Source organism: Arachis ipaensis, chromosome B07 (assembly GCF_000816755.2).
Source record: "Arachis ipaensis cultivar K30076 chromosome B07, Araip1.1, whole genome shotgun sequence".
Taxonomy (NCBI): domain Eukaryota; kingdom Viridiplantae; phylum Streptophyta; class Magnoliopsida; order Fabales; family Fabaceae; genus Arachis; species Arachis ipaensis.
The window spans coordinates 103042748-103057073 of record NC_029791.2 but is presented as its reverse complement, the minus strand read 5'-3'; the positions used below and the strand labels follow the sequence as shown (position 1 = coordinate 103057073).

General features: G+C 32.6%; 1 protein-coding gene and 1 pseudogene across 6 annotated transcripts in view; one reads left to right on the top strand and one right to left on the bottom strand.

Moving 5' to 3' along the window:
- Positions 2205-3264, top strand: LOC107607537 (annotated as a pseudogene).
- Positions 5291-14326, bottom strand: part of LOC107609933 (ultraviolet-B receptor UVR8-like) — a 72395-nt gene continuing 63359 nt past the window's right edge. Inside the window, exons 4-12 of one of the 6 annotated variants that reach the window (XR_002350220.1) lie at positions 14032-14209; positions 13763-13824; positions 13588-13673; positions 13245-13321; positions 12164-12336; positions 6461-7579; positions 6254-6313; positions 5858-5935; positions 5291-5723 (exon numbers count right to left, since the gene is read on the bottom strand). The gene's annotated coding sequence lies outside the window, so the exon portion shown is untranslated. Of the gene's footprint in view, positions 5724-5857; positions 5936-6253; positions 6314-6460; positions 7580-9406; positions 10271-12163; positions 12337-12460; positions 13086-13244; positions 13322-13587; positions 13674-13762; positions 13825-14031; positions 14210-14326 lie in introns of those variants that run through there. The other 5 variants (XR_002350221.1, XR_002350222.1, XR_002350223.1 and 2 more) reach the window with 5 other exon arrangements.

The window sequence follows — 14326 nt, the reverse complement described above, 5'->3', positions numbered from 1 at the left end:
GTTTCACCAATTTATTCATTCTATCATGCAACATGCAAATACTAACTACCAAATATCCATAAACGATAAAAAAATATTTACAACAAACCAAACAAGATGAAATAGACATAAAAGTACTCAAAATGAAGGCAAAAAAATACTACTAGAAACATTGCAAAATGCCTTGAAAAGAGAAATTTTACCCCCCTTGAAATCATCGATCTTCCCCACACTTAGTTTGTGCATGGTCCTCCGTGCATGCTTATGCTCCGAGAGTATGAAGAGGGGCCACCTTCAGCTGGTGGACTCAGAAGTGGGTTGGTCAACTGCATCATGCTCTTCCCCAGCTAGCTCGGATGAAGCTCTAGGAATTAGGCCGGAATCTCTTCCTTTTAGCCGTGCTGATATCCACTCGAAACACTTTTGCTCCAAAAGCTCCATGTTGTGGATATCGTGCAATATATCTTGTAATAATTCTGGAAGAGGACGGAGAAAAGGTAAAGCAGTTGATGAAGTTGGTGAACTTGATGGTGGTGATGTGGGTGTCTTCCTCTCGGAGGGTGTTGTGATTGTTGATCTCTCCAAATCTCCCCTCGGAATGAACTTGTTGCCTCTTAGAACCCTGAACATAATGTCTCTCGGACGCTCCTCTACCCCCGTTGCTGTTGCTAAACGCATCACCATTGATGGAAAAGGGATGTTGATGTTCTTCTTCTCAATCAGTTTCCATATCGATGTGCGTAATAAAGGCACAATGGCTATACTCTTTCCTTCCATGATAGCCCAAAGTAGCAAAGCAGTCTTAAATCTCACATGGGTAGCATGGGTGCTGGGAATGATGTATTCCGCCATAATTTGATGCCATATACGAGCTTCGACATTCAAATCAGAGTAAGCTATAGTTGCGGGAATAGAATTTCTCCCTTTGCTATACTCCCATGAAGCACCGGGACGGCCAATTCTCTCTAGTATGGGAGTCAAAGACAGTCTCCCCTTGAACACACTCGTCTTGATCCTTGAATAATCATCCTCTTTCCCTGGAGGAATACCGACTCCGCTTTCCAATTTTGGTAGTTGGCATAGAATTCCCGCACCATGGTTTTGTTGACTTCAATTAGGTCTTGCTTAAGAAACTCCCAATGAAGTGAGACAATCCGCTCATGGATGACCGTTTTGTACTTGATCGGAACCTTAAGCGTCCGTTCCCAATGGATTGACCTTTTCTCAATTTTGTCATATTGGAACTCGGCTCTCTGGTTGACTAAGACATCCGGTTTATCACTCGGGCGATCCATGAAATATGGTCTTGATGCGCGGGTTGTAGGTTGCACAACCGGTAAAGCGACCGGTTTCTTACCCTTTCTTTCACATCCTAGAGAAAAAAAGAACAGAAAATTTCAAGGTCATAGGACAACAGTAAGTTAATATCAATGAGGAAGCACTTAATAAATTCAAGAAAACCAAATTCTTAGTTGGAAGCTTGAAGATAGTGTGGTTCACAAAAGTGGCAGTGTGTACATTCCAATGGTGCGCGCAGTTGGAACACACACACCGACTGCACACAACGGCAATCACACTCTTAAGGCAACTCAAAGTTCAAAGTTTTCCAACTAAGTGCTCAAGTTGCAAATACAAAACAAAGAAATGCAAGCAACTCCAAGTAAGCACCAAAAGGAAATTGTCAATTGTTCATCCTCAACAAGTGGTAATCACATATACAACATTCTTAATTTGAAGCCAAAAGATGTTTGATCAAGACATCATCAAAAGTTGAATATTTGTAAAGTGGTTACTCAATTTAAATTCCAAGATGAACAATGAAACTCATATTCTACCAACACAATGCATTTGCAACTAAAGTCACCCATTAACAAGTTACACAAATCTTTGAAAAATATAGGTGGTTGAACTCAAAGTATAGAAACAAGGAAATGCATTAGTAAAGCAATTTGATCGAAATCAAAATTCAGAATTGAAGTTGCATAATTCATACAATATGCCTAACAAAAGATCAATTGAAAGCATATGATGGCTAAGTCATATGAATCAAACAAAATATTCTTTGAGGCATTTTATCGAACATGTGGTATGCAATGCGCAAGTTCATCACAATTAAGCTCAAATTTGATCATAAGCAACCCAATAAACAAGCAACATAACTTTGCAATACAAAGAAATGACAATGAATTTCATACATAATCTGTTTTGCATTAGAATGATCCTGAATACCCTTAATACTATATGGATGCAGGAACTTTCTTCTGGAATGTGCTGCAAAGGTTGGTGTAGAAGGTGCAGATGACTTTCTTAAGAACCCCAACAATGGATTGAAGGGGGTAACCTTTCTATAATCAAACTCACTCATGCTTGATTTAGATTCAGGGTATTGCCAAAATATATTCCATTTATGATACTTCGGTTATTAGGTGTTCGATGTTCTAACTTTCAAATGCTTAATGTGCCTTGTTTTTGTTAAAACATTAAAAACTTAAGGCCTTGTTCCAGTTTTCATTTTCATTGTATTATGTTTTTAGGATTTTATCAAAAAGAAAAAATAGTGAAAATCATGAATATGATACTATTATGTTTTTTGTTTCCATTTTTTCCTTTGCAAGATCCTAAAATAGGACACAGAAACAAAACACACCCTTATGTCTTGCAACTGTGTTAGATTGCACATTTGTGTAGTTTTCATGAACGAGTTTGCAAATTATACAAGATTTCGTGGCAACTGATATTGCTTTCTATTCCATGTCTCTACATAGGTTGAGGATGAACTCAGAACATACTCAAGTAACATTGGAGGAGTTCCATATTATGTGGTGAGTGTATAGAAATCCAAGTCAGTTTGTTAAGATTACAAAAGGTCATCACTCATCATTCTCATCGTCGCCACTTTCGAGCAAATTCACTCATTTGAATCATATTTTGCAGATTAATGGGAATCACAAGCTGAGTGGTGCTCAACCAACCCCCTGAGGTCTTTCTGAGAGCTTTTGAAGTTGCTACAAGTTAAACTTCTCAGTTATAAACTTTCCCATTTTGTCATACACAACCTTGTTCTTGCAAATAATACGTTGATCTTTGACATGCGATCTATACTCCACTGTACCAAATATGAAAACAATCCATCTTACCTCTTCTCCATTGTAAATTATTCCTTAAAAGTTACAACTATTAATAATAAAGTGAATGACCATGTCTTTGCTGGTATGTAATTTAATGCACACTATACTTGTGAGTTGTGTCCTACACCAAAAGTTGTCACTAACATGTTTGGTTTTATTGCTTAAATTTTACATTAACTTTTCAGTCAAGAAGTTTCGCTTGCAGAATTTTTATGATGCAGTACTTTTTTTAACTACAAACTTTTAAATAACAAGGTTTTTACCATCTGAATTAGACACATATAAGCTAATGGTTATTGACATTTTTAAGTTATGGTTGAATTTATTCAATTTACAACTAATGATGTTATGAGTTCTTAACCTTAAAATAAAAAGGTACAGTTACTAAGAAATACTGCAGTTTTCATTCAATTTACAAGAAACAAAGGATATTTTTAAGTAAAGCACTTCATTAAGGTTACATTGTCCTTGGCTAGAGTTGTTTCCCATTTTGTCTTTGCATAATATGTATCTGACTTGGGTGCACATGTTTTCATCTTTGCTTATAATGCATGTATATACAAGTATTTGAAGAATATGATTATTGCTCCTTTGGTTTGTAACTTGGAAGGCACAAAAGTACAATCGTAAAAGCTATTAATTCGTTGTTTAAGAAAATATTTGAACTGAAACTACTGGCAACTGAAGTTTGTTTATTTGAACTTTTCCTGAATTTCTGTTAAGAATGCATTAGCTTACATGATCATGAACTTTTGCTTTCAAATTTGTTTTAATTGATCCAAACCAAGTAGCAGTTGTTACTAGTTTAATTTACTCATTTCACCAAAGGTAAAAAATGGGTAGAAGTTTTATGGATAAACTCCATGTATAGCCATCAAACTTATCCATGAAATTTACAGAGTTCATTTTATCTGCAAAATACATCATTGGTCAAATGTAAAATTGCAAGAGCACTAGGATCAAAGAAAAAGAGAAGAAAAAAATTCTTGAAAGGAGAAACTGATGAGAAAGTTTCCATCTACAATTGCCTTATCCTTTTTCCTCATAATAAGTTTTGGCAATAGAAACATGGATGATATTGAACTCACAATAATGGTTAAGCAAACTTGTTATATACTTATGTACATGACAAGGCTTAATCTGAAGTATTCACAATGTCTATAATTTGTATTTGTATCTTTGCTTTCCTTTGTTGCTGGCTTCATCTTCGACACAAACTTTTTCACTCAAAATTACGTCGTTTCATCAAATACCATCACCTACACATGTCAACAAAAACAAATAAAAAGTATAACAGACAACTATCATAATTCACTGAACTCCAATTTCAACTATAAAATAAATATGATTAAACTGCAAGATATCATTTATTGTGGTATAGTTTTAAATGATTGTGTGTAAATTACAAGAAATTATTAGCACCAAGCTTCTCAAAAGCACAAGCATGCAATATCACACATAAAACACAATGTAAATGTAAACTGAGTGGAAGTCAAGTCAGAGAGAGCTTACAGGCACTCAGTTCTGAATGCTTCAACCTACCTCGAATTTCAACTCTCACAAACCACTCCAACAGAATAATATTTTTTTATAATAATAAATATTTAGAAAATCTAAAAATTGAAAAAATTGAAGCAATTTCCATGGAGGAAAAGATTACAAGATCTAGAGGGTAAGGTCACTATAGGCCAAAGAGAGGCCAAACTAAAAAGGGTTGATCACATGGAGTTCTTTTCATTTTGGCATCACAAAATACTTTCATGTACTAGAGCCTCATGTAGAGGCGAGCCAAAGCATCTGATCCAGTTCTGGATGCAATATCCAGCTCTAAGTTGTAGTTGCTTGCAAGGAAGATTTTGCATGCAAAATAACAAATTAAATGTATGAATTATGAAAGTAACAAGGAGATGGCTAAAAATATTGGGAAGGATTTGCTGCATCAGGGCAAGTCAGTTTTTAAGCAAGCAATCGCATAATGATTAATTAATTAAAATAAACAAAAATAATTAATTAATTAAATACTTCATTAGTAAATTACATTAAATTACAATTGTATACATATATTTACACACATATACTAGCCTGGATAAAACTAACACTTTGAAAAGCTAATCCTTTCCTTTTGTTATCTAACCATAATAAAAAAGAGATTAAAAATACTATAAAACCTAACATTAGAGCTATCAAAACGCCTCCTAAGATCGTAAACCATAACATTGGTATGGTATACGAATTCACTGTTACCCAACTTTTCTCAGTTCTATGTACCAAATCAGAAATTACATGCAAAGGGGCTAATGCCCAAAATATTAGCTCCAAACATTGGAGCATAGGATAAATTCGTTTTATTAAAATTAAATTTATAATAAAGCTCCAAGACACTACAGAAATCGGTACCATCGAAGTAAAAGACATAGCAAAACCTTCCTGAAAATTGAGAACCTTATTTTTGTCAAATTTAGGAAGGCTAATAAAATGCAGTAGTTCCAACACGACTACTGCAGAAACCAGTAGAATGAAACCTCGCATCCTTGGATCCATTTTCTTGATGATTCACCAACATTCCCAAATATATAAGCTAATTCTTGATAAACGGAACCCATACTGAGAAGATTGCTGCAAAAAAATGGAGTAATTATATGAACGCAAAAAATATTGCTCCAACCCATACTCAGAATGTTGCTTGTAAAACAAACAAGTATTTTCTCTCTAGAAAAATTTACATGAAATAATTACGAAAGGCAACTTACAGCGCTCAGGTGGGTCATCGGTGTTAGATAGGTCATCAGAGTTAGATGTGGAGTACTTCTCTCCGAATCATAAGCTTGCTGAAAAGAATAATCAAAAGAGAATTAATTTAGGGTAAAGGAAGGTTAGAGGGAAGAGGGTAGTTTTTTTTGTCAAGACCATGGGACGTAATGGACCCAGACCCAATAAACAGAAACCTTATTCCCACCCAACCCAATTCAACTCACCAACATCCATGCTTCTCAAACTGACGCCAGCGAGCACGTTTTTGTATTCAATTGAGAAAAATTGGGCAGCAGAGTTTGGGTTTTTAACCACACTCAGAATATTGCTTGTAAAACAAACAAGTATTTTCTCTCTAGAAAATTTACATGAAATAATTACGAAAGGCTACTTACAGTGCTCGGGTGGGTCATCGGAGTTAGATATGGAGTACTTCTCTCTGAATCATAAGCTTGCTGAAAAGAATAATCAAAAGAGAATTAATTTACGGTAAAGGAAGGTTAGAGGGAAGAGGGTAGTTTTTTTTGTCAGGACCGTGGGCCATAATGGACCCAGACCCAATAAACAGAAACCTTATTCCCACCCAACCCAATTCAACTCACCAACGTCCCTACTCCTCAAACTGACGGTAGCGAGCACGCTTCTGTATTCTATTGGGAAAAATTGGGCAGCAGAGTTTGGGTTTTTAACCACACTCTGTTACTGAAACGAGGCGTGCATCGGAGGCCGCTGGCGAAGAAGCAGTGAGGAGCAGAATTGTGTACTTACAATTTCCATAGTAAGTGTAAAAATCTTAAAGGAGATTGTGCTTAATTGCTTACCGTCACTGTTCCTTCACCAGTTATTTATAATAGTATTAGCCACCCTATCTTTTCTTTTCTTTTTTCTTCTAAACGAAAGAGAGAGATACCTGTTACAGCCATTCCATTTTTTATCTTTGCCATACCTCCATACCCAGACTGTTCCATTTTGGTGAATTCTTTTTCTACTCCTGGAACTGAGCTATATAGCTAACTACTCTTCTTATATTACCTAATATGTATGCTTGACTAACAATATCAATATACTTAGAAAACAAGTAACAAAGTATGACAGCACGTTTTGATTATGTTGCATAATTTGTGATCATGTTTTAAAGCTTTCATATAATTACAAATAGTTGATCATAAATAGGTGACTTCTCTGGTAGCATAGGTGTTAGTAGCTAAGCATGAATATGGTTTGATTGGTCAATAGCATTATTAACATGTGGTGTAATATGAGGTCATTGGAAAGATTAATTATTTGGTCTAACGAGAGTGTATTTGTCCTAAGCTCACTGTAATTATTTACCTGCCAAAAAATAATGTTTGTGATACGGGCCATTGGCCTTGATTAGAAAAGAATTGTTTCATGGAATGATCTAATTGCTTACAAAATTATGGAAAAGAAAATAAACATTTTTGGCCCTTTTTTATTTAAATAAAGTAAATTACTTATTTACTCAAATAAATGAAGGTAACTTAATTCATACCATTGTCCACACTAATAATCTATCTTTTACAGAAGATGACGATGAAATTCATGGTTACAGTTTGTTAAATAGCTGGATGAAATCAATTCAAAGAATCAATATAGGCAGCAATCATGGGAAGCTGGTAATCAAAGTATGCATCAATATGCTGCTCCACACAATGCTCACTCCTCTCAGGGCATCTTCCAGCCTCTGGAATGCAACCCCACTTTGCAGATTGGGTAACAATTAATTAAAATATTGATCAATATAATTATTAAAAGAAGTATTTGTTATACTTGTTATAAATCAAATGCTATGTAAAATCTAATAATTAGATGATGAGTGAGCCGATCAATCATTTAGATAAATAAATATACCTAATAAAACTCTTTAATATATGATTTGTTTTTTATTTTTATTTTAAAATATTTATCGTTGATGTATCTACAACAAATAACAATAAAAGAGTCTTAACTCATTAAGTGTAGTCGATTCTATTCTATAGACATGATATGAATGATACCATTTGATTCATACAGCCGACTTCATCTGATGAGATAATAAAACTTTGTTGATGTTGTTTATTGTTGATGTGTATACTATTTGGATATAAATGCATCAAATTTGAATTAGTTATTTAAATAAAATAATGTTCTAATATTTGTGTTGTAATTATGCAGCAGTGACTATATGTACAATGGGGTAGGACCAGATCAGATAACTGCAACAACAACAACAACTCAAGCTCAACAAGTAAGTGGTTTCATCCCTGGATGGATGCTTTGAGCTCATCACTATATTCAACTTTTGCAACATTAAAAGAAAATCCAAAAGAAAAAGCACCTCACAAAAAAAGGAGGGTGCAAAATTAAAGCCAAAAGAAAAAAAAAAGTTTGTGATCACGTTTTACAGCTTTTATATAATTATAAATAGGTTATTTTTTTTGGTAGCATAGATGTTAGTAGCTAAGCATGATTATGGTTTAACTGGCCAATAGCATTATTACATGTGGTGTAATATGAGGTTGTCATCGAAAATATTAATTATTTGGTCTAAAGAGAGTGTATTTATCTTGGAGTTTTCATTGTAGAATTTGTGTGTTTTTCACATGTTCATTTGGGATTATAGATATTGCTGTCACTCAAATAGTAACAGGATGACGGTTTATTATTATTATTATTTGAAAATTATAATATTATTCTTCTTCTTGATAAGGTAACTGACGCCTTTTTTATATTGTATTTGGGCTTTTAGAAAAAAAAAAGTGACATCATCAAAACAGGATGATAAAAAACATTAAGGTTACTGTAAGGTCAATAAAAAAATTTACCTGCCAAAAAATAATGTTTGTGACCTAGGCCATTGGTCTTGACTAGAAAAGAATTGTTTTATAGAATTATCTAATTGTGTGCAAAATTATGAAAAAGAAAATAAACACTTTTTGACCTTTTTTTAAATAATTAAAATAAACACAATATTAATTAATTATTTTTTTCTAAAGATTGTCCACCCCTGGGCTCCAAAAAAATCTACGTGATGTTTACACAGTAAATAGACCCATATCTCAAATAATATGTGCTCAACACCATTTAGCATTCTCACATACACTTATCTTATTATTGCACGTTTTTATTGTGTTTATTGCAATTATTAGACTAACTTCTAATCCTCAACTATTGCGTCCGGTGTCCGTCAAAGTTGTTCTTATTTGACTAACTATTGCACATTGCATTGATGCCTTCCTGACATTGAAGTTTTTTTTTTAATTATTATAATGGCACCACTAGCATTATGCTATGTCATTTAATGAAATGTGTTAATTATTTATTATTTAGTAAACTAAAGTAGATATATACATCTAGAATTGACATATTAGCTAATAAAATTATTAGTAATTTATATTACTATTGAAAAAAAATTATTATTTTTTAAAATTACTAGGAGTAATAATAATGCTTGACAAGATAGATATTTGGATTACTTTAAAAAATAATTTAAAAAGATAATGTTGTAAGTGTAAAAATCTTAGAGGAGATTGTGCTTAATTGCTTACCGTCACTGTTCCTTCACCAGTTATTTATAATAGCATTAGCATCCCTATCTTTTCTTTTCTTTTTTCTTCTAAACGAAAGAGAGAGATACCTATAAGCTATTCCATTCTTTTATCTTTGCCATACTTCCATACCCAGACTGTTCCATTTTGGTGAATTTTTTTCTCCTCCTGGCACTGAGCTACATAGCTAACTAATTTTCTTATATAACCTAATATGTATGCTTGATTAACAATATCATTATACTTAGAAAATAAGTAACAAAGTATGACAGCACGTTTTCATCACGTTGCATAATTTGTGATCACGTTTTAAAGCTTTCATATAATTACAAATAGTTGATCATAAATAGGTGACTTCTCTGGTAGCATAGGTGTTAGTAGCTAAGCATGAATATGGTTTGATTGGTCAATAGCATTATTAACATGTGGTGTAATATGAGGTCATTGGAAAGCTTAATTATTTGGTCTAACGAGAGTGTATTTATCTTAAGGTCACTGTAATTATTTACCTGCCAAAAAATCATGTTTGTGACACGGGCCATTAGCCTTGATTAAAAAAGAATTGTTTTATGGAATGATCTAATTGCTTACAAAATTATGGAAAAGAAAATAAACATTTTTTGGCCCTTTTTTATTTAAATAAAGTAAATTACTTATTTACTCAAATAAATGAAGGTAACTTAATTCATACCATTAGTAATACCCTTGTTATTTATTATTAAATCTGCAAACGATTTAAAATTAAAATAGATAAATCGCATATGATGTCACCCATATGGATCAAAATCTTACAATACAATATTGAAATAGTTTGCTAAATTCGAAGCATACCATAACTAAAGAGGTGATGTGACAAAGGTGCATTAATAATTTAATATTAATAATGATTCCTGTATGCCACCACTAAAAGACAAATATAATGCGGAACCCTTTCTCTATTTTCTCATTTTCTCTATAATTATGAACCCTTAATTAATTGGAAAAGAAATATTAAATGATGTCAATTTGTTTTCATTTTTCTATAACAAAAACTTAAAAATAGAAATCCTGAAAATTTAATTGAGAATACTGTCATTTATATAATAGTAAATATCTTTAAAATAACATTTCTTTTTATTCTTCGCTGTCCTATTTATATTTTTCTATCAATTTAAAATGCAAAATGATGAAATTTATATAATTTTACTATTTAAAATTAAATATTAAAAAGCAAAAGTGGCTACTAATAAAAATATGCCTAGATTATCATGCATGTGTCAAGCTGCCATATTGGTGGCAATATTCAGAATTACAAACCCTTCAAAACCCCTTATTTTTTGAATATAGTTTTCAACAAATATTTTTATAAACACATTTTCAATCTAGTTCACAATATCATAAGTTGTATGGCAGGACTCTTTTCTGCGCATATCAATTCATTCAGTCCATATCAATCTATTTTATGGGTAGAAAAAATAATCTCTAGAAGACATTTTAGAAAAATTTTTTAGTAGATAATCATATATGCATACAAATTACAAAATGTTATCTACACTAAAAAAATTATATTTCGTGCTCATCTTATATTTAAAACACAAATGATAAGAACGGGTAAACAAAGAAGAAAGTAGCAAACAACTGTTCTACTAAAACTGGAAAGAGTAATCTAAAAGAAATAGAAAGTGAGAAGTGAAAACCAAAATAGTAAATTAGCAATAAAAATGAGATTAAATCTTCAAATACTCAAATACTTAAGTTGTGGTGACTTCTCCTTCGTTAAAATTGAGTTAAATCATAAGCCATTTAGAATAAGTTTTGTTGTAGTATAGTAATGCATTTAGTTGCAATTTTTTTTAATGAGCAACTCCAATAAAGAAGTTAAATTTATTTAGCTGTGAGAATTTTTTTTATCATAGTTAATTGTTCAAACATTTAATTCAGGAGTATCTCGTAGTTTTTTCTTGTAAAATTCTTTTCAGGTCAATGATTACTGGTAAAGAAATATATACAAAAAAAAACAGAATGCAAATGAAACAACTAATATATGCTAATAGCAATGCAAAATAACAAATAAAAGGACACATCAAGTGTGCATTCAAATTAATATATGCTAACAGCAATGCTAATATATTTTTCTTCCCACTATGACATCAAGTGTGCATTCAAATTGGATGTCTCAGCACAATGCATAGAAGTTAATAACTATATTTAAACCCCAAGTGATTTGTGTATTTCTCTTTTTTTAAAAGTCCACCAAATTAGGTATGTCACCGCAATGAGCAAACAATAGTATTCTAAGTGTCCTGTCGGTGAGTGCACACTATCAATAACGAACATGGATCTAGTTATGTGTGATGTTTAACACCAGCCAGACTTCCTCAAGCTAGAAAGCTTACAAACCAAAAGCAACAAACAAGATATGAATTTTCAGCCATTCATTTCATTTTAACCATTTGTCAGAGATGACTATTAAAACACAATCCGTATCTAATAAAGCTGTCTCCCAAATGTAATGTAATTATATGCATTATATGTGAGTAGAAGACAAATATAATTTACATGGTGGTTATACTCCAATTTCAAACACATAAACGAGTGGAATACTGGAATTAGAAAATATCATGATTTCTAGGTAAAGAGGGAGCACTCGAGAAGATAAACAACTGAGCTTTTTTTTGAGCTTTTCTCACTATGCAGGGACGGCTAAAGCTCCAATGATGATAAATCAAAATTTAAAAAATAAAAAAAAGGAGGACATAGAGAGAGTAAACAACATACCAAAGCTGTAGCACATATAAAAGTTGCAGTCTGAGCAGAACATGCTCTCGTACTAAATGGAAACCGTGTATAAGTAGGCTTCAGTGATCTTGAACTATAAGTCGTCCGCCGTTGTCCTGGAAAGTTGTCTGAAGAAACAATATTCCTCTTGTTGTGCTGACCACCTGTTCTCACTGTTAAACAATATAATAAACAAAATCACCATTTTATTATCATCACAATAGTTAAAATTCTGAGTTATACATTTGATTAATTCTATTAATAAGAAAAATAGTCTAACTTCTTAACTACTTACACGAGACAGAAAGTTGAAAAACCAAGTATCCTAAATCTATAGACTATAAACTCTTAGCTGTACAATGTGTATAAAAAAATGCCTTTTGGGTGAGGAGAAAGTATCCGATTGACACAACAGTATTGAAAAACCAAACTTACAATCTTGATTTGCTGTTCTTGCTGTGACAACTAACAAAGAATTGAAAATGAGTAGTAGGAACATTAGAATTCTTTCATTCATGATCAACTCAAATGAGGAAAGAAAACTCACATTACTTTTGAAAGTCTAACATGGTAATATCATTAAGAATTACTACTAGCAAGAAAAATAGGGCATTCCTACATCATTTGATACAAAAATTTATAAAACGAATTGCCAATAGGATTAAGTCAAAACTAAATAATTACATCAATGTAGTAAACTTAAGCAAATTCAACAAAATATTGAAACTTCCCGGCAGTTGAGCTTTATAAATAAGATTATATTATATGGGGGTATCATGGAAACAATTCTTACAAGAAAAAAGTCCTGCTGAGAAAGTGACATAGAGAATTCAACTCAAAAACCTAAAGGTCACAAAAGAAGTGATACAAAACTACAAGTAGTACAAGAAAAGAATAAATTAATTGAACAAAAAATCTTTATCATAAAAATAAAAATATAGAAAACTCAAAGTATGAAACACACAAATTAACTAAATCGGAAGATAGATTCAGTTTTGCAAAATCAACACACATCAGCAACAACATCTTCAATTATAAAAGCAAACACTCGAAATTACTGATAAATGGAGAATTGGCAAACCTTGTTGCGAACAGCACAGAGTTGGAGGAGAGTGAGGAGATGCAGAGAGAGATGAGCTTGGAGCACAAGGGCAAAAGCTTGGAATCGTCGCAGAGAGCCAAACAATTTTCAACAAGGTTATTAGCAAGTCTAAAACAATGTTAAGTGCCTAAACCAAAGTAATAATAAAGGAAGGAAAAAAGCAGGAAAGGAGTCAATGACATATATAGAATTAGTGGTTTAATTGAATGTCTACATTGAAAAGATCAAGAGATATAAGTTATAACCCAAGAGTTCAACAACTTAGAAAGTGATTGAACATTTTAATCAAAGAAGAAAAAAAAGTGAAAGAAATGTGACTTACTTTTAAGTAGAGTGTAATCACATAGTTACTGTCAGCAACTGCTTCCCATACATATTGCTTATCAGATCAATGGTAGAAACAACAATCTAATTGCCATTCACATGCATATGAAACCCATTAAAAGTCAGAAAAACAACAAATCAAGAGAATGCAACTAAGAAGTCACACACACTACCTTCTCGACAATAAGATAAGCAGAGTAGAATCCACCATCAAATTAACCAATCAAACCATTATCTGCCCCAAATTAGAACAAGAAACAGCTAAAAATCAAGAAACATTAAAAGCAAAATAAAAAGAATAGTAAGCAACCTATTTTGACTACTATGCTGAGATTTAAACCAATTTAATTAAATTTTTTCATTCAATCTAAGCAAGCCTAAGACAATTGATCAGAATGAAATATTTTCAAGAGAACAAATGAAAAAAGGGAGAAGAACCTACCTCGCGAGTCTGCCGCCGGAGGAGAAACTCGCAGCACTGTAGCTCGATGGACGAGATTGCTGCGTAGGAGAACGTCGGAGGAGAAAATTGTCGCCAGAGGAGACGTCACAAGAGGAGACCGTCGCCGGAGGAGACGTCACAAGAGAAGACCGTTGCTAGAGGAAACGTCATATGTTTCCTGAATCATCAAGACGCTAAAACATAGTAACTGCTGTTTTGCAATTAGCATTTAAATCACATTGAGATTGCCATTAGGGCCTCTCTGTAAATATGGAAGCTTTGTTATGCACCAAAA